The 27,422-nt window shown below is 42.3% G+C and overlaps 1 long non-coding RNA gene and 1 pseudogene across 6 annotated transcripts in view; one reads left to right on the forward strand and one right to left on the reverse strand.

Annotated features, from left to right (window-relative positions):
* The window catches only part of LOC141139643 (uncharacterized), a 73,657-nt gene that overhangs the window by 22,936 nt on the left and 23,299 nt on the right, over nt 1–27,422 (forward strand). For all 6 annotated transcript variants that reach the window (XR_012243775.1, XR_012243776.1, XR_012243778.1 and 3 more), the window contains exon 4: nt 2,755–2,869. This is a non-coding gene — a long non-coding RNA (uncharacterized lncRNA). The remainder of the gene's footprint in view (nt 1–2,754; nt 2,870–27,422) is intronic.
* Nucleotides 6,407–26,851, reverse strand: LOC141140448 (kelch-like protein 10; annotated as a pseudogene).

Genomic DNA, 27,422 nt, shown 5'->3' on the forward strand with positions numbered 1-27,422 from the left:
TTGTTAAGCTGTACTCTGATGGGCATGTTTTATGTAAAGGGGCACTCTGATGGAGACACCTGATGTAAAGGGGCACTCTGATGGAGATACCTGATATAAGGGTATGCTCTGTTGGTGACAACTGATTTATGGGGGTAGTCTGATGGGAGCACCCAATGTAATGAATTACTCTGGTAGGGGCACCTGATGATGAAAAGCGCCAGAGAGCCATAGCACAGACTTGAGATTCGGACCTCGTCCTGAAGAAAATTTTACTGTCCGGACATCCTTGAATTTTAATTCCATACCCCTGCACTAGATCTTCTGTTCACATGTTTTCTAAGTAATATTAGGTGTCAGATGTGGCCTCATTTGATGCCAGCTTTGGGCATAAAGTCCTTTAAGTGGCTCTCCGTGTTTCAGGCAGTCAACCGCTTTATGTGGGTTTCTTGGGCCGTTAGTGGTTGTTCGTTTTGTTGGACTGCTTTTTGGAGATCCCAAATATTTAAGGCTTCCTCTGTCCCTAAATCGACAAAGAAAATAGGATTTTTGTACTTAGTGTAAATAATTTTATTGAAGAACACAGTTTCCATCCTTTGTTCATGATCATGCTCTTGGTACTTTGCTACAAATCCGAGGCAGTGGGTTGGTTATCCTGGGCTAGCCTGCAGTTTGTTTGCCAGTGTCAAATCCACCTGTAAGTGTCAGTATAACTTAGAGGAGTTGTAAAGGTAGAAGGTTTTTTTTTTTATCTTAATGCATTCTATGCATTAAGATAAAAAAACCTGTCTGTAGCAGCCTCCCCAGCACCCCCAAATTACCTACCCGAGCCCGTTCTTTCTCCAGCGATGTCCACAATCCTCTTAGCCATCCAGGACACTTCTTCTGATTGGCTGAGATGGAGCAGCAGGGCCATTGACTCAAGGCGGCTGTCAATCAGTCAGTCTGAATGGATACACTGAGCTCTTACTTTGCTTGGGCGCCCCCTGTGGCAAGCTCTTGCCTAAGGGGCACTCAAAGGAGGGAGGGGCCAGGCGCAGCAAAGAGGGACCCGAGAAGAGGAGGATCTGGGTTGCGCTGCGCAAAACCAACTGCACAGAAGAGGTAAGTATGACATGTTTGTTATTTAAAAAAAAAAAAAACGAGCCTTCAGGCCTGGTTCACACTGATGCGAGTTCATAACGAATGCGATGCTTCAAAAGCACTTTAAATTCCCATATCATCCCTAAAGTCATTGTTTTCAATGACGGTCGTTCACATACATGCGCTGCGATTCCTTTACGAATGCGATGCGATTAAAAAAAGGGTCTCTTCCGAGTTTACTGCGTTGCATTGCAAATTTAGTCTCCATAGACATCAATGTAAGTCGTTCTTGAATCGCATATGTGCGAATTCCACCACACTACTCTCCACAAAAACCAGGAAGTACACAGGAAGTTAACACCTTTTTTTTTTTTTTTTTTTACATTATGATTCCATTGGCTAGAATATCAATCGCAGCTATGTCCAACTCCTGAAATTCGCAGTAAAATCGCAGTAAATTAGGGGTAAATTCGCACCTCCCAAAGGACAAAAAACGGAACAAATTCACAGTGCAGCAGTGTGAACCGAGCCTTACAATCACTTTAAAGGTTTTGGGTGTCCCTCAATGGACTCAAAGCAAAGAATTTTACAGCAACTACAATATTTCTATTTTTTCTCTTGACACGACAGGCACATATTTGTGGCAAAGCTGTGGTTTTATAACATTGCTTTTTCAGGTGAATCACTCACCATGATAGCTTGCTGGTTGCCTAGATTTTTTTATTCTGGATACCTTCCCTATGACCAACGCTGTTCATAAACAGCCTGGTAACAACAAGCATCCAGTACAAATTAGACGGCAGACACGTGCGCATAGATCCTGGGGAAAACAAAAACGTGGGGAGTATGTAACATTAGTTACTTTAAGTTTTATGAGTATGCACTATGAAATGACAGGAATCATTTACTTTACTAAAATACCAGGAATAAGAACTTTCTATTGATCAATAGCAATCACTCGGGTTCTTCTATTTATTTTTATATTCCTGCTAAAAAAAAAATCTCAGTTGCATGCTGATTTCTTGTTGTAGACTAATCCAGGTAATTCCTGTTACAGTTATTTGGATTCATGCGGTCCAATGTTTTGTGCAAAAACCTTCAAACTATGTAACAAGTAAATTAAAGGAGTAGCAGCTAATCACTTAGGAAAGTTAATATTCACTGAGTTGAATAAATATGGTGAATTTATGCTCGCTCAATCAGCCAATCCTACGCTAGAAAAACTACTTTTTTTAAATAAATAATTTCCCTTGCACGTAATCATATAATTTTGTGACCTCATACACACCTAATTTACTAGCATTCACTTTGCTAAGTAAAGGCCTCTATTACATTAGTAAATCACCCTTAATGTTCCTTTTGTTAACTGCAATTTTACTCACTTAAAAACAAAGTGATTGAACAGTATTTTTGTAAAACGGTTGACCAACTACAATTTCAGGGTTTGTTTGCCAACACCTTTATATGATTACTTGGACAAAATGTCTACAGTTTATGAATATATTTAGATTTTCTCATTGTAATAATCATTTTTAGGCAAAAATCCTCCGTGAAACCAAACCAATACCAAACTTGATATTTGTGATTGAAAAATACGTAGAGTTTATGATCAATCTGTCTAAGAAGTCAAAGGTATAGACTTTTTTCAATGTGACATAGATTGTTGGACAATTATTTATTTATTTTTTTAAGGTCAACCTGATGCAATACATAAAGCTGAGCACTTCAAGAGACTTCAGAATCAATGGATGCAGTTCTGCAGAAAAGGGGCTCTGAGGATGAAGAAAATGAGCCAGATAACATGCAGGTAGGAGACAGACCAGCTGTTCTAGGTCAGAAACCATGATACATACAAAATAGGATTGTGGTACTCAACATAAACTCCTTTTCTCTGAGGAACACAAAGTCTTGAGTAAAGCCTGGTACAAATCCCTAGTTGTTTTTTTTTTTGTTTTTTTTTTAACCCAGCTCTATTGACCACTTGCCGACCGCCACACGCCGATGTACGTCCCTTTTTTGAGGACGGACATCGTTGTTATGGCAACAGCTAGCTGCTATAACCCCGGTATCCCCGTTTTTGGCCGTCGGTCGGCTACAAGATAAAAGTGGTCTCTGCAGCGGATTCGCCGCGAGATCACTTTTATCGGTGGCGGGAGAGGGCCCCCTCCCGCCACTTACCAGAGCCGTCAGTAGCGGCGGAGGCGATCGCATCTTCTCACTTGCTGTGCATGGAGACGAGTGAGGGGAAAATGGCCCCCACCCATCTCCACGTCACTTCCGCCCATACCTCTTAAAGCCACATTTTTTCAATGTCATTTTTTCAAATGACATTTTTTTTTTCTTTTTTTTTTTTTATTGCATTTAAGACCAAATATGAGATCTGAGGACTTTTGGACCCCAGATCTCATATTTAAGAGGACCTGTCATGCTTTTTTCTATTACAAGGAATGTTTGCATTCCTTGTAATAGGAATAAAAGTGACCCAAATATTTAAAAAAAAAAAAAAAAAAAAAAAACAGTGTAAAAATAAATAAAATCAAATAAAATAAATTAGGAAAAAAAATAAAAAATTAAAGCGCCCCGTCCCGACGAGCTCGCAGAAGCAAACGCATACGTGAGTAGCGCCCGCATATGAAAACGGTGGTCAAACCACACATGTGAGGTATCGCCGCGATCGTTAGAGCAAGAGCAATAATTCTAGACCTAGACCTCCTCTGTAACGCAAAACATGCAACCTGTAGAATTTTTTAAACGTCGCCTACGGAGATTTTTGGGGGTAAAAGTTTTTTTTTTTTTTTTTTTTTAAAGGAACATGTTTATTTGAAGAAACACAAAAGAAACCATACATACATGTTTTACATTGTACATAGCACCTGGATATGCGTGTGGTACATGTGTAAAATTACACTGTGAGTGACATAAGCTAGACAGTATTGACAACAGCCCTATTAGTAATACGCAACTCGCATTAACAAAACATAAAGCCTTCCTGAACACTCCCTTCTCATAGTGTGGCACCATTCTTATGTGGAGCTTGGGACAATTCCTGACACCTTTACTGATGATATTTGTAAATCTATGCATCACATGTATTTGTATTATTGAGCCACGTATCCCAGATCTTGTTATACTTAGCGGGACATCCCCTGTGATTATATATAACCTTTTTATAAGGTAGGGACATATTTACCACTTTAATCCAAACCTGGAAAGTAGGAGGGGTGGCCCTCATCCAGTGTCTAGCCACTAGATTTCTTGCACAGAAGAGCGTTTCGTATAGAAAAGTAGCTGAAAATTTGTCAATGGTAATATCTGGAAGTAGCCCCAATACACATAACTTTGGCTCCAGTTGGACGGGTGAGCCCATATCATCATGTAAGAATTTAATAATTTGTGTCCAGTAGTTCTGGATATCCGGACAGGACCACATAAGGTGAAAAAAGGAGCATGTTGGACTTGTACACCGTGGATACTGTGGGTTCTGGTTTTGGGAGAATTTAGCAATTCTAGTTGGTGTAAGGTAGGATTTGTGGATTATGTACAGCTGAGTCAGACGCTCCGGAAGCCTTGGAGACACCTTTTTAACGTTTCCTAGGACCTCATCCCAATTGAAATCATCCACTGGACCAATGTCCTTTTCCCATCTAAGTTTCGCTGTGTCAATGATACCCGCAACCGAGCGTGCCCGCAAAGTGGCATACAGGGTTGATATCAGTTTGGCCGGGTCTACCCCTGTAATCACATCTACAATAGATAGTACTTGTGGGTTTGGGAAACCGTTTACGAATTGTGCTTGTAAGGCATGTTTCATTTGCCTATAGTTAAATAACATGCGTGTAGGTAATTGAAACTCAGCACATAGTGATTGGAAGTTTCTTACTCCTGTCGGGGTGACCACCTGATGTAGGAATACTATCCCCTTTGCGGCCCATCTGGCAGCTCCAGGGATCGATAACAGTTCTTTCATTTGGGGGTTGTGCCATAGAGGAGTATGTGAATGGATATAGTCAGCTCCAATTAGTTTTAGCGCTATTTCCCAAACGCGTTTGTGTTGAAGTAGAAGAGATCCCCGGCCTCCTGCACCCCTCCCGCCAACTCTACCTCTAAATAATACTTGTAAGGGGGAATAGATAATATTATTAGGTTTGTTGCAAACAAGGGCTTGATATTTGGGGCCATCCATGTTGTGAATATAATAAAAGTGCGATAGCTGTGCGGCTATGTAGTATGTGTGAAAATCAGGGAGTGCTGCCCCCCCGATGAGGTAGGATTTTTAAGGGTATTCCAGGCTAGTTTATGTCTGCTCGGGCCCCACACAACTGAATTGATAATTTTGTCAATTGTTTTAAATACTTTAAGAGGGATGAGTACTGGTGAGTTCCAAAACACATACAAAAACTTTGGCATTATGATCATTTTGATAAGGTTGATGCTACCCATTATCCCCAGTGGAAGTCGTACCCATATTTGTATATGAGATTTAAGATATAGAAAAAGTGGTTCTATGTTATTATCTAAAAATTCCCTTGGGTCTCTGGTTATTTGTATTCCCAAATATTGGATACATGCCACTCTCTGTAAGGGAAGGGTCGCTGATAAGCTAGTGGGGGATGATACATCTAAAGGCAAAATCTGTGACTTTGACCAGTTCATACGCAACCCCGAGTGTTTACCAAAGTCCTCAATAGTCTGAAGGGCGGCCTGTAAAGATGGGCCTGTGTCTTCCAGATACAGGAGCATATCGTTAGCATAGAGACTCACCTTCTCCACCAAGCTCCCTACTCGAAGGCCCTGTATTTTGGGATTGTTCCTGAGAGAAATGGCAAGTGGCTCTACCGCTAATGCATAAAAGAGTGGGGAGAGCAGGCAGCCCTGTCTGGTCCCCCGTTCAAGGGGGAATGGGTCCGACGTTCTCCCGTTTACTGTTACTCGGGCTTCAGTAAAGTAATTTGACCCGTTTTATAAAATTAGGTCCAAACCCGAAACCTCTCAAACACTCCCATAAGTATCTTTACTCCACGGAGTCGAACGGCTTAGCGGCGTCAAGTGCTACCACTGCCCTATTCCCTATCTCCTCATGGGCTGCTGAAACATTCATATATATATATATAGTTACATAGTTACATAGTAGGTGAGGTTGAAAAAAGACACAAGTCCATCAAGTCCAACCTATGCGTGTGATTATGTGTCAGTATTACATTGTATATCCCTGTATGTTGCGGTCATTCAGGTGATTATCTAATAGTTTCTTGAAGCTATCAATGCTCCCCCCGATGAGACCACCGCCTGTGGAAGGGAATTCCACATCCTTGCCGCTCTTACAGTAAAAAAACCCTCTAACCCTCTATATAGACGTCTTAGATTCATGGCTGTGTTTTTCCCAGGCATGAATCCCGTCTGATCCGGGTGTATAAGAGATAGTATAATTTGATTCAGGCAAAATTTTTGCCAAGATTTTGATATCAGCCTGTAGCAGCGAGATTGGGCGGTAAGACTCGGGATATAGGGGATCCTTGCCTGGCTTGGGAAGCACTATGATTACCGCTTGCTGAAGAGAGAGGGGAAGGGATTCAGATTCAAAAATATGGTTGTACAACCTCAGTAGCTCAGGGACTAGTACCTCTGAGTAAGCTGCATAAAAGTCTAGCGGCAGGCCATCCAACCCGGGATTCCGAAATTTGTGGGAAAGGAATATCTTGAAGAAAGGTCTGGGTTTCCTGTGCGGTAGAGGGTAAAAGTTTGACGCCATTCCACGAGCGGGCGCAATTTTGAAGCATGACATGTTGGGTATCAGTTTACTCGGCGTAACATTATCTTTCACAATGTAAAAAAAAATTGGGCTAACTTTACTGTTGTCTTATTTTTTTATTCAAAAAAGTGATTTTTTTCCAAAAAAAATTGCGCTTGTAAGACCGCTGCTCAAATACGGTGTGAAAAAAAGTTTTGCAATGACCGACATTTTATTCTCTAGGGTGTTCAAAAAAAAAACAATATATAATGTTTGGGGGTTCTAAGTAATTTTCTAGCAAAAAAAACTGTTTTAAACATGTAAACACCTAAATTCCAAAACGAGGCTAGTCTTTAAGTGGTTAATGATCCGATGTTAGTGCAGTGATCTCTCCTGCTGTTCTTTTGTGTTTAGACAGGGGGACGCCCCCACCAGAACACTCCAGTCAGCGCTCTCAGGAGTTAACATATTGTTAACTCTTTAAAATTTCTTGTACCATGCTCATGGAGTCTCTGTACCACAGGTTCGGTCCTCATTGCTTTTGGGGAACAGACCACTTTTAAGTGGTTGTAAACCCTCCCTAATAACTTTATTGCATTGTAATCCTCATAAAAAATACTCACGATTGCTGCTAATAATTGTCTCCTTACTTGTTTTGTTTTGCTGTAATCTGTCCCGTTTTGATTAATGACGTCACCGGCACATGCGCTCCCCTTTCCTTGATTTACGGCACGCTCTGTGTACAGTCCATCCACTGACATGGTGCCCTTATTGGGATTTCCTCTCCCAGCGGCACAGCCATTTAAGCTCGCAAGACTGCAGTGTTTTCTAGTTCCTGGTACTCTCCATGTGATGTCACATGGGGGGAAAAGAAGGCCATGTCCATATTTTTGTTCTTTTTCTTATTGTTGTGAGTTAATTTACCTTCTATTAGCATATTTCTGTCCATTTTTTTCACTTTATCTTTTAAGTTCATTAGCTCTTTTTTGTTGTATCCTTTTTTCAACAAATCTATTAATTATAATGCTTGCTTGTTCTTCATAGTCATTTAAGTTGCTGCAGTTTCTGTGTATTCGCATTAATTGTCCCTTTGGAATGTTTCCAATCCATTGTGGATGGTGGCAGCTACTGGTTGGACTATAACCATTCCTGTCAGTGCTCTTAAAAAATGTCCTGGTGTTTAGATGCCCATTGTTTTTGTATATCTGTAGATCTAAGTAGTTTATGCTTTGTTTGTTCCAACTGCCAGAGAAGGTAATTCCATATATATTGCAATTTATTTAATCAAAGAAGGCTTGTAGTTCTTCCTCCGTACCTCTCCATACAATAACTATATCGTCTATATATTGCCGATATAACTTCAGATTTCTTCTCTGTGTGCTGAAAATTTGTTCCTCCTCCCACCTGTTGAGAAATAGATTCGCTACACTGGGGGCATATTTAGCCCCCATGGCCACTCCCCAGACACTATGGGCATTGCTCCGGGCTGTGTCACTGATCCGGATCTCAGTCTAAACTGCGGCAGGTAGTAAAGGACGAATAAACACAGCCGAGCACCGCTAATTAATGTTTTCTTGCAAGCAGCTCAGGCTTCGGTCTCCATTATCACTACAAAAATGGCCGCCAATACACCAGTGCGCAACCGCGCGGCTTAGGCTCCGGTCTCCAATATCCATACAAAAATGCCCGCCAACACATCAGTGCGCAACTGCACTAAGCACACAGTGCACTATTTAAACTGAAGAGGTGCAGCAAGATGGACGCCCCAGTAGAAGTCTGATGACGAAACGCACGTAGGGCGGGACTCACGGACGCCTTGCAGCACCTCCAGCCAAACGAACATAAGTTGTTCATGACGCTTTCTTTTATGTTCATTTTTTGCCTTGTAAATGTGAGTACATTATTTTATCAGCTATAATAAAGTTTCCTAATACGGTTTTACACTATGGGCATCCCTCCTTTCTTTTATATGTAAAACGGTAAAACAACATTTTAACAACAACAGACTGGGGAAATCCAGGAGTGCTACACAGTGGCAAATACTGTGACTGCCTGCACCCCTGCAGGGGGAAGTGAATCCGGTGAGTGCGAGCAGAATAAGAGCACGCTGTTGAGGCACTATTAACCAGCCAGCACCTGGACAAGAAGTTTCCCATACCAATTTGTTTCCTAGAGAGGGGATTCCCTCAGAACCACTCCAAAGACTTTTTTTGCAATCAATGGAACTTTTCTTATCCAAAAACACTGGTTTTAAGCACACAAGTCACTTTTTGTATAACCCAGCACAAGTCACTTTGTTGTAATACCAGCACCTTTTATGCACTATTTGCACGTTGTTATTTTGCATATAGATAATGCTTTATTTTGAAATTTCACCCATATTACAATGAGGTAGAAATAAAAACTAACAACCTTGCATTAATCACAGATTTTGACCTAAATCATTTACGTATTTAAAGAAATCATTATTTATTCCCGGCACACACAGGAATTTTAATTTTATTTATTTTTTATTTATGCTTTTCGTCAACGTTTATTATTTATATACATCATTTAAGATTCATAGAAATAAATTAATCACATCAAGCACCAAACAGAGTAATTGTTCACCACGTAAAAACATTTTTTTACTCCATAAGGGCAGCGCCATATCTACTCTTGCTTTCCACACATTTTCTAATACACTCCACCTAGGTGGAATTGTATTCGCAGAGGCAGCAGCTCTATATTCCAGGAACATTTTAGCCACTGCGCGGATTTACCTCATACATTCTTAATCTCCTTACGTTTCTTGATGTGATTATATGTCTTATGGGACACAGTCTGCAATACTATATGCCTTTCTTATAAGGCCACCATATCGTCTCTCAACATGTATATAATATACAATACAATATAGTCTGCAACTATATACAGTATATGTACTCATGCGCATCTGCTTATGTATTTACATCTAAGCTACCTACCTGTGCATCATTATTAGTTCCTTCTGATTATATCTACATCTTTTTTTCCTGATCTGATCTGATCCCATGCCATACTTACGCTTCCTCTTCATTGGCATGCACCCCAGCAGGTCTTGTTGGACCTCTTCTGGGGTGGCATCCCTTCCTCCTCCCTGGCAACTGGAAAGCCATCACTGATTGCGTTTAACCTTTTTGACTGATATATGTAAGCTTTATTATTGTGTTGTTAATATGTAAGTGAAATGTTTACCTTCTATAAACCAAAACACAATTTTCTTATGTGATCTACATGATGTTTATAATTCTTTTGCTTCATCCTTAGAAGTGTTCCATTCTACTAATATATACTTTATATTTTTAATGTTTTTTAAAAAAATTTGTACCTAAGATTTTTACTGTGATGTATGAAGTGTACTCCAGGCCTTTAAAGTCCCATTTGGGGGTTGCTCTCTTTTTTTCTTTCCATATTTTTGGGTATGTTGGCCTAATCACATTATCGACCTCACTCTCTCCTTCCATACTTTACAATCTGAGGTCTGTTGGCATGGATCATCAGTTATGTACCTAGATTGAAAACTGGCTACAGGAGAGGGTCCAAAGGGTGGTGATAAATAGCGAGTACTCGGAATGGTCCGGTGTGGTAAGTGGGGTCCCCCCATGATCTGTCCTAGGACCAATTCTGTTTAAGTTATTCATAAACTATATAGACTATGGGATAAACAGTTCAATCTAAATATTTGCGGATGATACAAGCTAGGCAGGGCAATAACTTCTGTGCAGGATGTGAAAACCTTACAAGAAGACCTAAATAAACTAATGGGTTGGGCAACTACATGGTAAATTAGGTTTAAAGTGATTGTAAAGTCTTTTTTTTTTTTTTTTAAATAACAAACATATTATACTTGCCTCCTCTGTGCAGTTGGTTTTGCACAGAGCAGCCCGGGTCCTCCTCTTCTCGGGTCACTATTTGCTGCTCCTGGCCCCTCCCTCCTATCGAGTGCCCCCACAGCCAGCAGCTTCCTATGGGGGCACTGGAGCCGAGTCACAGCTCTGTGTGTCCATTCATATACTGAGCCCCATCCCTTCTCCCCTGATTGGCTGACTGAGTTTGATTGACTGCCACGGGAGCCAATGGCGCCACTGCTGTGTCTCAGCCAATCAGGAAGAGTATCCTGGACGGCTTAGACATTCGTGGACATCGATGGAGAGAGATGGGGCTCAGGTAAGTAATTAGGGGGGTGCTGGGGAGGCTGCTACACACAAAAGGTTTTTTATCTTAATGCCTTTACAACTCCTTTAATGTTGAAAAATGTAAGGTAATGCATTTGGGTGCTAAAAATACGAACGCAAGTTACTCACTAGGGGGAGAACCACTGAGGGAATCCGGGATGGAAAAGAACCTTGGGGTCCTAGTAGATTACAGGCTCAGCAATGGCATGCAATGCAAAGCTGCTGCGAGCAAGGCCAGCAGAGTATTGGCATGCATTAACCACTTAAGGACCGCCCACCTCATATATACTGCAGCAGGGCGGCCTTATTGCACGAAACGAGGTACCTGTACGTCGTTCCGTGCACGAAACACTGTGGCCGCATGCGGCTGCATAGCGGGGGGAGCCGATGTGCTGATCCGGCGGCCGTGATGTCCGCCGGCCACCCTCGATTGCTCCTCAGAGAGGCAGAACGGGCATCTGCCATTGTAAACCAAGCAGATCCCTGTTCTGACAGGAGAGTACAGTGAGATCATCTGTTCCTAGTGATCAGGAACAGCGATGTCTCTGTATTCCCAGTCAGCCCACTCCCCCCACAACTAGGAACACCTTCCTAGGGCACACGTAAGCCCTTGATCGCTATAATAATGTCACTGGTCCCAAGAAAGTGTCAAAAAGTGTCCAATCTGTCTGTCATAATGTCACAGTCCCGCAAAAAATCGCTGATCACTGCCATTACTAATAAAAAATAATAAAAATGCCATAAATCTATCCCCTATTTTGTAGATGCTATAACTTTTGCGCAAACCAATCAATATACGCTTATTGCGATTTTTTTTTTTTTTTTTTTTTTTTAACCAAAAATATGTAGAAGAATACATATTGGCCTAAACTGATGAATACATTTTGTACTTTTACATTTTTGTATTGGATATGTATTATAGCAAAAAGTAAAAAATATTGTTTTTTTTTTTTTTTTTTCAAAATTGTCGGTCTTTTTTTGTTTATAGCGTAAAAAATAAAAACAGGGGAGGTGATCTAAAGAAAGCTCTATTTGTGGGGAAAAAAAGGACATCAGTTTTATTTGGGTTACAGTGTCGCATGACCGCGCAATTGTTAAAGTAACGCAGTGCCGCATCGCAAAAAATTGGCCTGGTCATTAACCACTTCAGCCCCGGAAGGATTTACCCCCTTCCTGACCAGAGCACTTTTTACAATTTGGCACTGCGTCGCTTTAACTGCTAATTGTGCGGTCATGCAATGCTGTACCCAAATGAAATTTGTGTCCTTTTCTTCCCACAAATAGAGCTTTCTTTTGATGGTACTTGATCACCTCTGCGGTTTTTATTTTTTGCGCTATAAATGGAAAAAGACCGAAAATTTTGAAAAAAAAAAGATATTTTCTACTTTTTGTTATAAAAAAAATTCAATAAACTCAATTTTAGTCATACATTTAGGCCAAAATGTATTCGGCCACATGTCTTTGGTAAAAAAAATGTCAATAAGTGTATATTTATTGGTTTGCGCAAAAGTTATAGCGTCTACAAACTAGGGTACATTTTCTGTAATTTACACAGCTTTTAGTTTATGACTGCCTATGTCATTTCTTGAGGTGCTAAAATGGCAGGGCGGTACAAAACCCCCCCAAATGACCCCATTGTGGAAAATAGACACCCCAAGGAAATTGCTGAGAGGCATGTTGAGCCCATTGAATATTAATTTTTTTGTCCCAAGTGATTGAATAATGACAAATAAAAAAAAAAATTTACAAAAAGTTGTCACTAAATGATATATTGCTCACACAGGCCATGGGCATATGTGGAATTGCACCCCAAAATACATTCAGCTGCTTCTCCTGAGTACGGGGATACCACATGTGTGGGACTTTTTGGGAGCCTAGCCGTGTACGGAGCCCCGAAAACCAATCACTGCCTTCAGGATTTCTAAGGGCATAAATTTTTGATTTCACTCCTCATTACCTATCACAGTTTTGAAGGCCGTAAAATGCCCAGATGGCACAACCCCCCCCCCCAAATGACCCCATTTTGGAAAGTAGACACCCCAAGCTATTTGCTGAGAGGCATGTTGAGTCCATGGAATATTTTATATTTTGACACAAGTTGCGGGAAAGTGACACTTTTTTTTTTTTTTTTGCACAAAGTTATCACTAAATGATATATTGCTCACACAGGACATGGGCATATGTGGAATTGCACCCCAAAATACATTTAGCTGATTCTCCTGAGTATGGGGATACCACATGTGTGGGACTTTTTGGGAGCCTAGCCGCGTACGGGGCTCTGAAAACCAATCACCGCCTCCAGGATTTCTAAGGGCGTAAATTTTTGATTTCACTCTTCACTGCCTATCACAGTTTTGGAGGCCATGGAATGCCCAGGTGGCACACCCCCCCCCCCCCCAAATGACCCTATTTTGGAAAGTAGACACCCCAAGCTATTTGCTGAGAGGCATGGTGAGTATTTTGAAGCTCTCATTTGTTTTTGAAAATGAAGAAAAACAAGAAAAAAAAATGTTTTTTTCTTTTTTCAATTTTCAAAACATTGTGACAAAAAGTGAGGTCTGCAAAATACTCACTATACCTCTCAGCAAATAGCTTGGTGTGTCTACTTTCCAAAATAGGGTCATTTGGGGGAGGGGGTTGTGCCACCTGGGCATTCCATGGCCTCCGAAACTGTGATAGGCAGTGAAGAGTGAAATAAAAAATTTACGCCCTTAGAAAGCCTGAAGGCAGTGCTTGGTTTTCGGGGTCCCGTACGCGGCTAGGCTCCCAAAAAGTCTCACACATGTGGTATCCCCGTACTCAGGAGAAGCAACAGAATGTATTTTGGGGTGTAATTTCACATATTCCCATGGCATGTTTGAGCAATATATCATTTAGTGACAACTTTGTGCAAAAAAAAAAAAAAATTTGTCTTTTTCCCTCAACTTGTGTCACAATATAAAATATTCCATGGACTCGACATGCCTCTCAGCAAATAGCCTGGGGTGTCTACTTTCCAAAATGGGGTCATTTGGGGGGTTTTGAACTGTCCTGGCATTTTATGCACAACATTTAGAAGCTTATGTCACACATCACCCACTCTTCTAACCACTTGAAGACAAAGCCATTTCTGACACTTTTTGTTTACATGAAAAAATTATTTTTTTTTGCAAGAAAATTACTTTGAACCCCCAAACATTATATATTTTTTTAAAGCAAATGCCCTACAGATTAAAATGGTGGGTGTTTCATTTTTTTTTCACACAATATTTGTGCAGCGATTTTTCCAACCCCCTTTTTTTTGGAAAAAACACACTTTTTTAAATTTTAATGCACTAAAACACACTATATTGCTCAAATGTTTGATGCAATAAAAAAGATGATCTTAGGCCGAGTACATGGATACCAAACATGACATGCTTTAAAATTGCACACAAACGTGCAGTGGCGACAAACTAAATACATTTTTAAAAGCCTTTAAAAGCCTTTACAGGTTACCACTTTAGATTTACAGAGGAGGTCTACTGCTAAAATTACTGCCCTCGACCTGACATTCGCGGTGATACCTCACATGCATGGTGCAATTGTTGTTTACATTTGACGCCAGACCGACGCTTGCGTTCGCCTTAGCGCGAGAGCAGGGGGGGACAGGGGTGCTTTTTTTTTTTTTCTTTATTATTTTTTTGCTTTTTTATCTTATTTTTAAACTGTTCCTTTCATTTTTTTTTTAAATCATTTTTATTGTTATCTCAGGGAATGTAAATATCTCCTATGATAGCAATAGGTAGTGACAGGTACTCTTTTTTGAAAAAATTGGGGTCTGTTAGACTCTAGATCTCTCCTCTGCCCTCAAAGCATCTGACCACACCAAGATCGGTGTGATAAAATGCTTTCCCAATTTCCCAATGGCACTGTTTACATCCGGCAAAATCTAGTTCATGAAATGCTCGTAGCTTCCGGTTTCTTAGGCCATAGAGATGTTTGGAGCCACTCTGGTCTCTGATCAGCTCTATGGTCAGCTGGCTGAATCACCGGCTGCATTCTCAGGTTCCTTGTTGAGACAGGAGAGCCAGAGAAACACACAGAAGACGGTGGGGGGGGGGGGCATTCTTTCCCACTGCTTTTAAAAGCAGTCTAGAGGCTAATTAGCCGCTAGGATTGCTTTTACATCTAAGCTGACCGCTGGCTGAAAAGAATGATACCAAGATGATACCTAAACCTGCAGGCATCATTTTGGTATAACCACTCAAAGTCGTGAATGGCGTACCTGAAGACAAAAAAATGGTTAACAGTAAAGGGTAAAGTATAAAAAATTGCATACCTGAAAAGCAAACATGTTAAAACATAATAACAATAAAACATTGCAGAATAGAATACAGTAAAAAAGAGCAGAACAATAGAGAGAGAATAGAGAGAGAGAGAGAACAATAAAACGACAACTATTTTTTTTTTTATTTTATATTTTTTTTGTGTTTTTTTTTTTTTTACACTTTTTTTTGTAACTGTAACTTTTATAACTGTAACTGGTTCCAGGTTCGGGTCTCTCAAAATGCGATGGCATCTTGGGAGACCCTGTGAAAGTGTGCCTAGTCTGTGCAATGCTGTACGCTACGCTAATACTCAACTAGTGAATGGTAGCGTTCAAAACATTCACCAATGCAAAGACCAGGATTGTCAGGACAGGAGGGACAATAATAGCGGGTGTCACGCCTATATCCGCGCTTGCTGCAGACACAACATCTTTTTGGGGGGGTTCGTTGGGTAGGGGTACTCGGGAGGACATAAAGAAAATGCCTCTCATGCAGCCGACTGCATTTGGTTGGGGATGTGAATGGAGGAAGTACGGGCGCTGCAGAAGTGGTGGGTTCCCAATTATTAGGATTGGCGAATGCAGCAGGACGGGCATTATGGACACGACGGGCCTGTGTTTGTCTTCTTCTTGGTGGCAGCGGGACACTACTTGTGCTTGCCACCTCACCAGCTTGAACTGCACTTATGGGACTCGCCACGTCACCAAGTGTTACTGCAGTGCTGGTTTGACTACGACCGGGGTGTACTAGGCCGCTGGTGCTTGCCAGTTCCCCAAAACGCTACCAAAAAAAACTGTTAGCGATCGCAGGGATCAGGCCTGACTCTGCGAACACTGCAGTTATGTGTTTAGTGTTTTGTAAGTGACAGTGATCGATCGATACTGCACTTGGGTGGGCTGGGCTGGGCTGGGCCGGGCGGAGGGGCAAAACGCAGGTGCTAGCAGGTATCTGAGCTGATCCCGCTAACACTGCGTTTTTGGGAACCCTAAAGTGCTGGGGACGCTAGCATAGATCTGATCGGATCAGATATTGATCCGTTCAGATACTATACCACTAAGGGAGGTGTACGGTGCGTGCGTGGGTGTTAGCGGTACTGGCGCTAACCTGACACTGCTTGGGGTTGGTGCTTGCCAGTTCACCAAAACGCTACAAAAAAAAACTGTTAGCGATCGCAGGGATGAGGCCTGACTCTGCAAACGCTGCAGTTATGCGTTTAGTGTTTTGTAAGTGACAGTGATCGATCGATACTGCACTTGGGTGGGCTGGGCTGGGCCGGGCGGAGGGGCAAAACGCAGGTGCTAGCAGGTATCTGGGCTGATCCCGCTAACACTGCGTTTTTGGGAACCCTAAACTGCTGGGGATGCTAGTATAGATCTGATCGGATCAGATATTGATCCGTTCAGATACTATACCACTAAGGGAGGCATATGCTGCGTGGGTGTTAGCGGTACTGGCGCTAACCTGACGCTGCCTGGGGCGATGCATATCACCACCGGTCGATCAGGGGGCTAAACCTTTATTCGGTAATAAACGGCGGGTGCCCTGACACTATAAAAAATAAACTAACTAACCAGCGTCACCCGTAACAGTTATACGGTGATCACTGGTGAAAGGGTTAACTAGGGGGCAATCAAGGGGTTAAAACCTTTATTAGGTATATGGGGATCCCTGACGCTAAAAAAAACGCTGACGGCGAACCTAAATATTTACCTCCCTAACTAGCGTCACCAGTGACACTAATACAGCAACCAGAAAAATGATCGCTTAGTGACACTGGCGACGGGGGTGATCAAGGGGTTAAAACTTTATTAGGGGGGGTTAGGGGGGGTATCCTAGACCTAAAGGGGGCTAACACTAACTGCCCTACCACACTAACTGTCACAAACTGACACCAATGCAGTAATCAGAAAAAAAAAAACTGCTTGGTGTCAGTGTGACGGGGGGGGGGGAGGGGTGATTAGGGGGTGATGGGGGGGTGATGGGGGGTGTAATGTGTGCCTGGCATGTTCTACTGTGTGTGTGTTTTACTCTCACTCGGATGTCTTCTCTCCTCAGCGCCGGAACGGAAAATACCAAGCCGAGGAGAGATGACATCATTTCCTCTGTTGCTGTTGCAGCAGAGGAATGATTTCATTGGCGGGGAGCGATCGGGAGGGGGTGGCCACGAATGGATGGTGTTCCCCTCACCTCTGATCGCCGGGGGAGAAATGCCGACCGCCTTGGGCAGCGGGGGGGGGGTCCGTGATTCTGCCTGCCCATGCCATTCTGACGACGTATATCGTCGTGAGGCGGTCAGCAATTGGTTAAAGTTGAAACCCTCACCTATACCCAGTGAAGTAAACATTCTCAGATGATACATAGAGATGAAATAAATCTGCTGTCTTCAGCTTTCTATATTCTTTAGAAAGTTCACATGTTACAGATTTTCTCTTCCTGTTCAGCACTGAGTGTGAAGTCTGGGCATACAGCCAAGACATCTGATTGGAGGAAAGGCACACACCCCCTCTCCTCATAGGGAGAGACAGGCAGACACTTGCAGAGCTGTTTTTTGAATAGTTCAGTTCTCTGATAATCTATTTATAGCAACATCCCATGACACAAATTTCAGGCTGGTTTTTTTCACATGCATTGGAGAACTTGTCAGAAGTTATCATACTGATAACAGAGGAACGAAGCAGGAGAAAGACACAGGACATAGTGCTTTGAAGAGGTAAGAAAACACTACAGATATACTGTATGTGCCCAGCTCAAATTTAATGAATCAGGTTTACATCCACTTTAAGGGGGCAAATCCTTTCGGGGCTGAAGTGGTTAAAAAGGGAATTTACTCCAGAGATAAAACTATAATTCTCCCACTCTAAAAGACTCTGGTCTGGCAGCATCTGGAGTATGCCGTCCAGTTCTGGGCACCAGTCCTAAAGAAGGATGTGCTGGAACTGGAGAGAGTTCAGAAAAGGGCAACAAAGCTAGTAAAGGGACTAGAGCAGTGATGGCGAACCTTGGCACCCCAGATGTTTTGGAACTACGTTTCCCATGATGCTCACGCACTGTGCAGTATAGTTAAGCATCATGGGAAATGTAGTTCCAAAACATCTGGGGTGCCAAGGTTCACCATCGCTGGACTAGAGGATCTCAGCTATGGGTAAAGACTACAAGCATTGAACTTATTCTCTCTGGAGAAGAGATGCTTGAGAGGGGATATGATGGCGATGTGCAAATACCCTAGCATAGGGAAAAAATGTTTAAGTAAAAGGGAGTTTAAAAAGACATGTGGCCATTCACAGAAATTGGAAGAGAATCGGTTTAACCATAATCTGCATAGAGTGTTCTTTACTGTCAGCGATAAGGATGTGGAATTCTCTTCCACAAGCAGTGGTATCAGCAGGGAGCGTCGATAGTTTAAAAAAAATGATTAGAATGGCATCTTAATCGCAACATACAGGGATATACAATGTACTATTGACAGAAACACACACCACAGTTGAACTGGTGTCTTTCTTTAACCTTACCGACTATGTAATATTCACTCAATGGCATGGGGGGAAAATGCATAGGTGTGAATAGGCATTAACGGTACAGCAACACCAGAAGCCTGATATAGCTCAATGGCAGCTGAAAAACCTCTAGTGCTTCTTATTTAAAAGAAACCTGGGCATGCCCATCTTTTCTTCACTGTTTAGCAGGTCCCTGACCTGGTACAAGGAACATCCTCTGACCCCCATGTCATTGTAGTGGCCCAACGGTCGGAGGATGGAAACACTTCAAGCTGCAGTTGACAAAGGCATCTAACGCTCACAGAAATGTTCAATGCCGAAAAAACTGATGGAGGCTGCAGTTCTGGAATGTAGGTGTGTTTAGGACCAAATAGTCAGAAGGTGTCCATATCTTACCTTGCCTTTAAGGGTAGTGGCTTTTGCATCGCTTCTTATTTCATTCAATGGAGCAATAAGATTCCATTGATTTGTTTCTGGGTCGTAAAATTCTGCAGACTTTAGGAAAGTGCTAATATAGCTTCGCTTCTCATTCATTGGAGCCACTTCCTGCCAGATATTCCTGATTGGGTCAAACTTTCTTACACTGTTAAGATATACTTTGCCATTAAGCCCTCCAACCAGGTAGACATACCCATTCATATATTCTGTGCCATGGTAGGCCCTGGGGCTTTCCATATCATAGGTAATGTCAACCCAGCAGTCCGCTCTGCAGTCATAGGCCTCCATGGTGTTGGTAGGGTTCTGAGAGCTCCAGCCACCAATGGCAAACAGTATTGTGCTGGGCAGACGTGGCCTTGTCAGTGGGTTACTAAAGCATGACCTGGAGTGTCTATTCACATTTAATTAATCTTTTAGCCTCAGTACACTGATGACAATATGTTTACATTGTTCATTGTCTTTTATGTGGATGTTGGACATCACATTTTTTAATAAATAATCCCTGTGTATTAAGGCCAATCGAACCTGGGGAGGAAGAGAAAAATGGGTTTTATATTGTAGAGGTCAACAAAACTCAACAAGCAGTCATAGAGCTTTAACAGTCCAATATAACATTGGCACCACATAAGCTGTGAAGTATACAGTTTCCTTATCTAAAGAATACTGGTAAGGAAGTTGACTTTACTCAATGGTGTTACAAATTTCATTTATAATTTCACAGTATCAATGACACAACCATCAATCCATCCTCTTGTGCTAGATCAGTGGTCCTTAACCGTTCTAGTGCCATGACCCCTTGATAAAATTTCCCAAGTTGTGGGGACCCCTAACAGTAAAATTATTTTCATAGCGTGGGTTGTCAGCTCCCAAGGCAAGACAAGTAATTTGCGCCCCTAAACCATGGACATTTAGGGCTCCTTGTGTCCCTTCTACTTATACAATATTAAAAGCCCTTATGGTACATTTTAAGATGTACCACTCTCTTTGTTCTCCTTTTTTTTTCCCTTTATCTCTCTCTATCCTAATTTCTTGTTTTTTTCCCCATCCCTCTCTAGCCGTCTTTCTTGTTCTTTCTCTTATTCTTTCTCTCCCTTTTCTTTGTTCCTCCCCCTCTTTTCCTCTTCCTTCCATGTATTCTCTATTTTTATTCCTTCTCTTACTCCTTGGGGGAATGGGATGAGTGGCAGTTCTGGCGGGGAGTTGGGATGAGTGGCAATGCTGGGGGGGAGTTCTGATCAGCCAACTTAGGTGCTCTTGATCAAAGTCATCTGCTGATCAGAGAACTGTAGTGGGGACTTTTAATGGCAACTATAATCACAGGTAGTGTTACTCACTGTGTCTCCGACTTTGTGGTGTCTCGTAGCAGTGACACCTATCCTGAAATCAGGAGATAGGGTCTTCTCCAGTCCCTCCCACTTCACATTCCCCACCAGTCAGCTGACCTCTAGTCTCTGCCCCCCAGCCATGCCGTGAACTGAATGGGTGGCTGCGAAGAGGCTGAGTGGGCAGCCGCCGGCTCCAGGAACAGCCCAGCTGGACGGCCACAGGCTCCAGGGACAGCCCTGCTGGGTGGCCGCAAAAAGGCTGGGAGAGCAGTGCAGATTTCAGGAACAGCCCAGGATTCGGTGACCCCTGGCAATCCATTATTCGACCCCCAGGTAGAGAACCACTGTGCTAGATGTTACCCTGGACTCTGTACTCTCTTTTTGGCCTTGCATCCAATTACTGTCCAAAGCTTGCCGTCTCAACCTCCGCAACATCTCCAAAATACGCCCCTTCCTAACCAATGACACCACAAAGCTTCCAATTCACTTTATGGTTATATCTTACCTAGACTACTGCAACTCCCTCCTCATTGGTTTAACTCTACATAGACCATTCCCCCTTCATCCATCATGAATGCTGTTGGCAGACTCGCCCACCTTACAAACGACTCAGTGAGCTGACACCCCTCTCTGCCAATCCTTTCATTGGCTGCCACTCTCCCAATGAATTAAATTTAAAATACTAACAATAACTTACAAAGCCATCCACAACTCAGCCTCCAGCTACATCACTAACTTAGTCTCAAAATACCAACCTAATCGTTCTCTTTATTCTTCCCAAGATCTCCTGCTTTATAGCTCCCTTGTCACCTCCTCCCATGTTCGCCTCCAGGACTTCTCTTAAGTCTCTGCCATCCTGGTTCTGGCCAGCTCAGTTGATTCTTTTTAAAAAAGGCCTGGATTCTTTCCTAAATGTACATAATATAACTGGATACCAACATAGATAAAGTTGATCCAGGGAATATCCGATTGACTCTTAGGGGATCAGGAAGGAATTTTTTCCCCTGGAGTAATTTGGATAATGCTTTACTGGGATTTTTTGTCTTCCTCTGGATCAACTGTGGGTATAGGATTGTGTATATAGTATTGTATACATTTTTTTCCTTTTATTGGTTGAACTAGATGGACTTGTATTTTTTTCAACCAGACTAACTATGTAACTATGGAACTCCCTACCCCAATCTGTCCAGCTATCTCCTACTCTGTCCACTTTTAAGCGATCCCTGAAAACTCATCTCTTCAGAAAAGCCTATCCCACCTCCACCTAACAACTGTATTTCCACTTTCTCTGTCTGCTCATCCCCCACAGTGGCATTCGATTTTAAGCTCTAATGGGCAGGGCCCTCTGATCCTTCCTGTATTATATTGTATTATAACTGTATTGTCTGCCCTCATGTTGTAAAGTGCGGAGCAAAACTGTTGGCACTATATAAATCCTGTAAAATAATAAAAGTACCAGAGGAGTGCTTCATCGGAGGAGTGGTGGTAAGGTTCTGTCACACTGGCTTCCGCTAGGCCTCTGCAGTATATGATGGCGAGAGGCAGTCTGTACAAGACTGATGCAATGGAGACATCCTCAAAAGCTAACCTACACGTCCCTGCTCCTCTGGAACTTCTCCCTATATGTGCACCTGCGCTTTTTCTAACCAGTAGAACTCTCTCCCTACCTTACTACCTCAATGTGGGTGGAGCAAATGGCATTCGCCCTATACTTTGTCAAGCAGGTAATGACAATTTGGTAGGACTCCCCAAGATGGCCACGCGGAGCTCAAGATAGGATACATTTCCTCTCCACTGAACTCCCATCAACCTGAAGAAGTAGCCCAGTGCCACCTTCAGATTGGAGGATGTACCACAGCCTTCCCCTGCTTACATACTGGTGGGAGTTGGCAGAAATCCAACATTGTCAAATGACTTTCCCCAAGAAAGCTCTGGCAAGGAATGTTGACTATGGTCAGGGAGCCTATAGAGAAACAAACTTGATCTAGCCATAAATGGTTTGGGATAGCAAACACTCTCCGATATCGAAAGGTACCTTAACACTAAGGCGACCTGTCAGGTGACTTAGCCGCCTGACAAGTTGCGCTCCATTCAGTGCAATGGAACCATTCTAATCAGAGCGACCCAAGTTGCTCTGACTGAGAAAAAGGTTCCTGTACTACTTGAGGCAACTTCGGAGCGGCTTGCATTGACTTTTATTACAGAAGTTGTTTGCAAGCCGCTTTGTACGAGGCGGCTTCAGAGTCGCATGACTTTGAAGCTGCCCCAGTGTGAACTGGGCCTAAGACTATTCAGTTTAAAGAAGATGTTCACTCTGGAAAAACAATTTGGAAGCCAGCAGCTGCAAATCCTTTCCAGGGATCCAGCATCGGCATCCTGGACCTGTGACATGTCCTAGAAGACTGCAGGAAGGGAGGGGGAGAGGAGAACTTCTGCTCGGATCGCTTAGGTACCCCCCCCCCAAAAAAAATGCCAAATGTGACAGGGGTGGAGGACAGAAATGCAGACAGGTTAAAAACATTCACTATTTTTCTCGAAAAAGTGGTTAAGCAGGGATACTGATAGCACGGTGCGAGAATGCACGTACAAAGCTGTGCAAAAAATATGGAATATTTTTTTTTTCTTACAGTGGGGTTGATTTGCTAAAACTGAAGAGTGCAGAATGTGGTACAGCTCTGCATAGAAACAGCATCAGCTTCCAGGTTTTTTTTTTTTTTGTCAAAGCTTAATTGAAGTTAGAAGCTGATTGGATACCATGCAGAGCTGCACCAGATTTTGCACTCTCCAGTTTTTGTAAATCAACCCCATTGAGTAAATAGAGTCTTCCACCTTACCTTAGGCAGTAGGGTGGCGATATATTGCCTACGAGCAGTTGGGTGGTGATCAATCCATTTGATGACAGCTTCAAAGATGACTTCCTCCCTTTTAATGTAAAGATCGTCTCTCTCGATAAGATCCTCAAACTGTGTTATGGGTAGATCCAATAGCTCCTCAGAAGCTTATGCAATTCCTTCAAAGTGGTGCTGAATATATGCATGGGGGTTTTCATGCAACTTGGCAAAATAAAACTGGCTGGAGAATCTGCCCATGCCAATGCAGTTCTCGGGACAAAGCTGGCTAATCAGAAAAGCTGAACATTGCTCTAGTAGACCCTGGATGTTCAAATAGTCTGCGGCTATAAACAGTTCTTTCACGTTTTTTCGAGTTGATGGATACTGTATTTGTGTAAACATATTGAAGGATTGACTTATTCCAAAAATAAGAGAATAATTCCTCATTTCATTGCCTTTCACCACATTGGCCAGCTGCACATCCAGAACCAGTGGGGTATAGTGCAAATATTATAGAGCCATTCATTCTAAACTGCATACAGCTTTTTTTCTGAGCCCATGTTGTGCAAAATCAAAACCCCCAAACCAAAATGAACCTAAAACTCTTATGTGAGCATACCTACAAAAAAGTACACTAGGGTGTGTCAAATGGTCCCCACCCAAAGAGAAAGAATCCCTCCTTTTATCCCCCCCACCCCAGAGTGCAAGACTCCTGACAGTGGTAGCCTAGTACACACAGGCCGAGTGTCGAGAGACATCAGCCGGTTCAATAAAAATAATACCTTAGGCAGTAGGGTGGTGATATATTGCCTACGAGCAGTTGGATGGTGATCAGTCCATTTGATGACAGCTTCAAAGATGACTTCCTCCCTTTTAATGTAAAGATCGTCTCTCTCGATAAGATCCTCAAACTGTGTTATGGGTAGATCCAATAGCTCCTCAGAAGCTTATGCAATTTCTTCAAAGTGGTGCTGAATATATGCATGGGGGTTTTCATGCAACTTGGCAAAATAAAACTGGCTGGAGAATCTGCCCATGCCAATGCAGTTCTCGGGACAAAGCTGGCTAATCAGAAAAGCTGAACATTGCTCTAGTAGACCCTGGATGTTCAAATAGTCTGCGGCTATAAACAGTTCTTTCACGTTTTCCGAGTTGATGGCTACTGTATTTGTGTAAACATATTGAAGGACTGACTTATTCCAAAAATAAGAGAATAATTCCTCATTTCATTGCCTTTCACCACATTGGCCAGCTGCACATCCAGAACCAGTGGGGTATAGTGCAAATATTATAGAGCCTGTAAAAATGTAGAGAGGGTGTAAAAAACCTTCTCTATTCTCAGACACGTGTTATGTCAACAGTGTCTTAGGCGTTTTGTTCAAAAGTTCAGTAGCCAGGCTGTCTTAAACAAAGTGTGAGTTTATTTGGTCACACTTGGCAACAACTTGAAAATATATACAAAGTTAAAGCGTTTGTAAAGGTGTTTTTTTTTTTTTTTAAAAATAACAAACATGTTATACTTACCTTCACTGTGCAGCTCGTTCTGCACAGAGTGGCCCCGAACCTCGTCTTCTGGGGTCCCTCGGCGGCTGTTTCAGCTCCTCCCCGCAAGCATTCACCACCTTAATGCGAGCTCCCTCGCACGGTGGTGAGTGCTTGCGGGCGCGCTCCCGTGATACAGCCGGCGGCTATAGCCGCTCGCTGTATCACTCGGCCCCGCCCCCCGGCGCGCCGCGTCATCGGATGTGATTGACAGCAGCGCGAGCCAATGGCTGCGCTGCTTTCAATCCATCCACTGCAGCCAATCAGCGGCCAGGGTGAGCGGAGGAACAGATGTCGGGAACGCGAAGCTGACTTTCGAGGCGTCAGGTAAGTAAAACGGGGGGGCTGGGGGCGGCGGTTCTGTCAGAAGTTTTTTCACCTTAATGCATAGAATGCATTAAGGTGAAAAAATTTTTACCTTTACAACCCCTTTAAATTCTTCTTACAGCTTGATGTAGTAAAACAAAAGAGAATAAGAACAAAAACTTGTATCAAAAGAGTTCAAGAGATGCATCAGCTCTGTCTGTGCTCTTCTATGTCAGAGAGGTGTCTGCTCTAGCAGCTGTTTGTGACGTAGGCTGTGTATAGGCCTAATGTAAACAAAACGTCTTCTGTAGTATAAGGATGCGTGTGTCCTTCCTCTTGTATGTGTGAAAAAGCAGTGAAGTCCTTCTGTGTGTGTGAGTGAAGGACATGTGTTGTGTGTGTGTGGTGTGTCGTGTGTGTGTCGTGCGTCCTGAAGTGAAGTGTCACTCTGTTTTTATACTATTTCAAATCTGCTAGTCAGCAGACTACAGCCATAGCCATATACGGCTAGAACTAAATATGAAATGATCATATTCGTGATTATTCTAAATATTCTCTTTGCCAACAGCTGATACGTCTCTTAAGCTTCTTTGATTGTCAGTAACACACAACAGATTCTTATAAAAAACTCAAGGTGAATGACCTTTCCAAATGGCCAAATTCTTGTAATGGATATCCTTTAAGCTACAGAAATGCAATTCTGTACCAAACCTTACAAATGCATATTAAACTACAATTGGATACATAAATATATATATTACTTCACACAAACTCAATCTAGCTAACTAATTAAATAACTATATCAAATAACTAACTATATTATGGATAATATATGTTTTTACTTTAAAAAGGTCTTTACAATAAAGTCTATGACAGATACTGTGAGTATATTCTTATCTGTGAAACCACTGACCTACTGACCTTTAGTCATTAACTTTGCACATGGAGAACAACTGGTACAAAAATGACATGCACACAACCTAGCTATTTCAAGATTCGTCTTATGCTGAGCTGAGTGAGCTTTTTAAATGTCAAAGCATAAAAGGGAACCCAGACTGCATACTTACAGATCTTGATTATAAAGCCGAATTAATATAATTATTCTACAGAGCCATTCATTCTAAACTGCATACAGCTTTTTTTTCATACCTCTGTATGCTCCTGGGGTTAGGGGTAAACTTATTTTTATTGAACCGGCTGATGTCTTTTGACACTCGGCCCGTGTGTACTAGGCTACCACTGTCAGGAGTCTTGCACTCTGGGATGGGGGGGGATAAAGGGAGGGATCCTTTCTCTTTGGGTGGGGACCATTTGACACACCCTAGTGTACTTTTTTGTAGGTATGCTCACATAAGAGTTTTTAGGTTCATTTTGGTTTGGGGGTTTTGATTTTGCACACCATGGGCTCAGAAAAAAAGCTGTATGCAGTTTAGAATGAATGGCTCTATAATATTTGCACTATACCCCACTGGTTCTGGATGTGCAGCTGGCCAATGTGGTAAAAGGCAATGAAATGAGGAATTATTCTCTTATTTTTGGAATATGTGATGGGATGAGAAATGGAATACCTTCTGTTCTAAGAAGTCTCTACCGTGCTGCTAAGCATCTCTGCTTGATATTCACTATACCTTTGCTACCATGAACTACAGACCTACTGTACATGTAGCATTTGTGTTACTGCAAATCCCCCTCACAAAAACATCATATTAAACGATTAAAAACTTTTTATTTTTCTTTAAACTGCAGTGTAACACAAATTCTTCTCCTTCCAGGGTTCTGTTTTCTACTAGAGGGACAGAGACTAAAAAGTCTACCACATACCCGGTAAAAGTGTACCACATACCTGGAATTGTCCCGGACGTGATGAAGTCAGTCCTTCAATATGTTTACACAAATACACTATCCATCAACTCGGAAAACATGAAAGAACTGTTTATAGCCACAGACTATTTGAACATCCAGGGTCTACTAGAGCAATGTTCAGCTTTCCTGATTAGCCAACTTTGTCCCGAGAACTGCATTGGCATGGGCAGATTCTCCAGCCAGTTTTATTTTGCCAAGTTGCATGAAAACACCCATGCATATATTCAGCACCACTTTGAAGAAATTGCATCAGCTTCTGAGGAGCTATTGGATCTACCCATAACACAGTTTGAGGATCTTATTGAGAGAGACAATCTTTACATTAAAAGGGAGGAAGTCATCTTTGAA

Source organism: Aquarana catesbeiana, linkage group LG04, assembly GCF_042186555.1.
Source record: "Aquarana catesbeiana isolate 2022-GZ linkage group LG04, ASM4218655v1, whole genome shotgun sequence".
Taxonomy (NCBI): domain Eukaryota; kingdom Metazoa; phylum Chordata; class Amphibia; order Anura; family Ranidae; genus Aquarana; species Aquarana catesbeiana.